This window comes from Columba livia, chromosome Z, assembly GCF_036013475.1.
Source record: "Columba livia isolate bColLiv1 breed racing homer chromosome Z, bColLiv1.pat.W.v2, whole genome shotgun sequence".
NCBI classification, from domain to species: Eukaryota; Metazoa; Chordata; class Aves; order Columbiformes; family Columbidae; genus Columba; species Columba livia.
Window position 1 is genome coordinate 59,265,751 of NC_088642.1, and position 4,560 is coordinate 59,270,310.

Here is a 4,560-nt window from a genome sequence, read left to right on the forward strand (position 1 = left end):
AAGTCTGGTTTTTAAATAACTATCAAATACTCACATCATAGGCATCAAGGCTGAATAAGTTATCTTCAGGTGGTCATTCAATAAGAGGATTCTGATTGAGCTATTTTGAAGAATCTTTGCACTATTAATCCTTTTTAAAGAAGATTTATCTGTTTCTTATCCCTAAGCAGGAAGGGGGCTTATCGTACAGACTGTCAAACGTTTCTTCACAAGGCGGAAGAAAACCCACAGCCTGGCAGCAATGAGACATTCACCATATAATCTAAGTGTACAGAAAAAGTTGAAAAGAAGGAATCTCACATTTGCACTTCCCAAAACTCAACAACTTTTTCTGCATTGGATCCTTCCAGGAGACAGGAAGAAAGGAAAACTATTCCTTAAGATATTCAACAGTAAAGAGCTGACTCTACATGAAAGCATCCCTTTTCTTCTTCCTATCCAGGAGGAACAGATTAAGTATGTTTGAAGGAAGAAGACAAAGGTACCAGAAATTTTATTTTACTGCAAAGTAAAGCTACATGTTATTTCACCAGCCCATCTACAGGGAAAGAAATATATAGATTTTTTTTTCCCTTTTCAATGCTTTTTTTCTGTAGATATTCTTCTTGATAACCAAAACACTTCAGATTATGGTCCTGTAAACCAGCTAGTATCCAGAAAGTACACTGAAGAAAGCAAAAAGGTAACTTTGGCTCTCTGATTCAACCTGAAAGATTTGTATCAAGACCCATTCATGAATTGTCATGTCTTTGGTCCCACTGATGAGAAATCCTGTAGGTTGTCCTTTAATGGGACATATTATAGCATGAGGTGGGGCAGGGGGTAAAGCACCATGTCATCAAGAAATAGACAATGTGAATAATTGTGGGTTTGAAGTATGGATTATATATTTACAGATGAAATGTATGGGGTGAAAAATACCACAGTCTACTAATAATTTCTTCACTGTATGAATGGGTAAACTATTCTTATTTTCATTAAAATTCAGCGTGCACCAACGTTGAAAAACACAGCATCTTTCTTCATGGCTGGAAGTGAAGAGAAATTTATGATTTTAGAATCTTGCTGTGTCCAGCAAGGAATCAGGTTATGTAACATATTTTTCTAAGAGACAGAAACACACATGAAGAGAACTAACAAGACTGTAGTAAGAACACTTTCAAACAGGATCACTCCAAGCAAGACAGTCAATGTTTAAATTCCCTTTCACTGCAAAGGGGACATTTTGAGTGTTTCACAAAATGTGTTATAAGCTTCACTTCTCTTCAACTGATGGGATTTTTGTCTGCATCTATCCTTTGAAGCTGTTGCTGTACTGCTGTGATAACCAAGAGTCCATAAAAATTATTAAGAACACTCAGAGCAGAAAGACAAAGCTTTCTTGGAGCATTCAAACAATAGCCTAACTTATTCAAATAATGTTCCCAAGACTGCGGATGGAAAAAACCCCTATTATGCAAGTTTTGTCATCATTGTATATATTAAACACTTACAGACAGATTTTAGCTAAAGGTGAGAACACACATGTATCTGCAGTTGCTATCAGAACAGTTTTACCTGAAAGGCCAGCTTTTGGATTATATCATGTGGCAATCTGGGGAGCTGCTGATAGTTAATATACGATGTCCATACTGCTTAAATTCAGCTGCATGATTCTGCACTGCAAAAAAGTGTTCATTCTTGTATGAATACTTCATCCTAAATCTCTCTTACATTATTTTTTCCCTCCAGTGCACATCTGTAGACTGAAAACATCCTTCCAGTAGTGTAAACACCAGAGACAGAGTATGCTTCTAGAGAAACACAGTATAAATCTATAGAAGTCAGAGTTTGTTTCCATACTTCTAGTAGAGTAAACGAAGCAGGTTTACTCCACAGTCCAATTCTCCTTTTTCTTTTAGCAGTGGAGTTATATTCACAAGGATCTGATATACATTAGAAAGGAATCAAGGCAATCAATAAAATAACAGACCACACAATGCATAAAGACATCTTTACAGGCATTTTAAAGTAATGAAACCAGATATCAGCTTGGATATAAAGAAAATCATTATTCTTAGCTAATAACATTCTCCTTCCATAAACTTAAGTACATTTTGTTGCTGTCTATGAACTTGGATTCTAATTTAACCTGGCCAGCCTCACAGTTTATCAGAGGCATCAGTCTTCATAATTGTGTTCTGTGAAGAAGCTGTTCTCTCCTGCAATGTCAGGGTCCTCCAGCCTGCACCCCCACAACAGTATTGAATTTTTTTCCCCTTACTAGCAGTTGAGAATTTATTTTTTTTTTTTACCAAGAGATACCATTTATAGATAAGCTGTGCTTGATTAGAGTAAAAGACAGGACTGCACTGATAAACATACAGGTAACTGAAAAGGAAGCATTTTGATTTCCTCCTTAATGTACAGAATCTGCAGTTAAAACTGTTGTTCCTTGTTTATCTTCTCCATAAAGCTGGGATATCCACCAGGCTTTACTACTGTCAGACATTTCATATAAGAAGCCTTAAGTGCACTTTCTGTGCACCTCCCTTCCCCTCAAGTTCCCTTCACAATTCACCAAAGTAAGACATATTTCCTGGAGAGGGCAAACAGTTCTCCCTGAAAAATGAAGTTATTGTTTTGTTTTATACATTACTTCTGGTGTTAAGATCTTTATAAATCTTTCTTTAACTAAGGGACCAACTGTCACTCTCTATGCAAATAATACATTTGTTTGTATCTATAATTTAGGACTGACTTTGAGTTGAACCCGCACTGTATCCCTCAATGGAGATCTATGAAGGGATATTTGTAATACCTGTGGACATCTTGCATTACACCAGTGGGAGTTTTTGTCATCAGTAGATGAACAGCTGAAACATGGACAGAATAAAACATGGCAGATATATGCAAAAGGCAGATTGAATCTGATGTATTTAGCAGTTTATTATTTACTATAGCCCTTCTAGGTCTCTCTCTGGGGTATGTGAAATGACATTATTTCCTGCAACAGTAAAATAAAAATGGAAAAAAAAAAAACAAAAAAGAAGAAGCACACGTAATAAACTACCACTTGAATAAAAGAAGCTTAAATCATGAATGTTATTTCCTGGTTCTTAAATGCAGTATATTTTCATAGAAGCCTTCAACAATTTCTATTGTTGTCAATCCCCATGTGAAAAAAAGTAACAGGACTCTTATTCTTATTTGTTGTTACTATTTTAGAGCACTCACAAGAACACTTGGCATTCTATAGGAATACAGAAGGAAAAAGAGAGCTCTCGGCCTTGACAAGTATACAGACTCCGCAGCAAGCTGTTGCTGATGAAACAAACCCAAAGAGGAAAAGCAAAGCAGATACCTGGATGACACGTATAATTATGTGAGCACTCGAACAAGCAGGACTAGCCGTAGAATTTTATCTTAAACATACAAAACTTTTTTTTCCAGTTCCCAAAATATATATTATGGACTTTTGCTCTCCACAGACTTGCATACCAGATTTTTAACTGCCTAGAAATCTAGAAATCAGTCTACCAAGATCCAAATCCACTCTGTATTTACAGTAGTAGATTATATTAATCAATATGACAAGCAGGAGGAAAACATACACTCTTACTTCTGCTACTTTGATAGAGAAGATATATTTTTTTTCATCTTAGCATGCAGTAAAATCAGAGAGGATTATGTGGAACTGGTGGAGCTGGTGGAAATAAGGTCTGCTTAGAAAACCAGAGGAAGAGAAAAGAAGTGGAGAAAAGGTACAGCCAATAGCGTAATTACTCTGTTTGTCTTTTATTTAAAAAATATTAAATATTTGCATTTAGACATCAAAGATTAAAAATTTGGGTCCCAAAAAATGATAAGGGCAAAATTCTAGCCATGGTAGCCCAAGCAATTAATAGGATCTTACTTATCTTCTCACAGTGTGGGATTCTTCATCTCATGCAACCAGAGGTCACCATGCCCAACCAGGAAAGAAAATACTCTCTTGTAAGATCTGTTCCTGGTTTGTTGCAGAGGGGAAATGCCTGTGGCTTCCCAGACCAGTTCTTCACAGAAAGTCAGCTCCTTCTTCAAGAACTTGACATTTTGTTTGCAGAAGAGGACTAATATACGGGACATCATTTCCAAAGTCACCTTCCACCTGAAAGGCAGGTACTGAATATGCAATGCCATGCAGTGCTAGTGTGATTGTGTTGTGTGTCACCCTTGCTCCTGGACACCTTTCCTATAACCTTTACCATTCATTATGTCAGCTGTTGAAGTACTGCCTGGCTTAGGGTACGGATGAATTTTAGAAAGCTAAGTACCTGAGACAATGCTTAGCTAGCTTGATTCATCTTTATTTAAGTTGATTGCAATAGTGGATCATCTGCTCAACAACTGAAACACCCCATGATTATGACTAAGTTTAATGTGTTTTCTTGACCTCGACAAGGTATAAAAGACTCACAGAATCACAGAATCATGGAATGTTAGGGATTGGAAGGGATCTCGAAAGATCATCCAGTCCAATCCCCCTGCCAGAGCAGGAACACCTAGATGAGGCTACACAGGAATGTGTCCAGGCAGGTT

General features: G+C 36.9%; 1 long non-coding RNA gene across 1 annotated transcript; it reads left to right on the forward strand.

The window, feature by feature from the left end:
- The first annotated feature begins 296 nt into the window (after positions 1 to 296).
- Positions 297 to 3,297, forward strand: LOC110356867 (uncharacterized). Its single transcript, XR_002410185.2, has 3 exons — positions 297 to 481; positions 597 to 682; positions 2,734 to 3,297. It is a non-coding gene; the product is annotated as an uncharacterized LOC110356867 (long non-coding RNA).
- Positions 3,298 to 4,560: the final 1,263 nt, after the last annotated feature.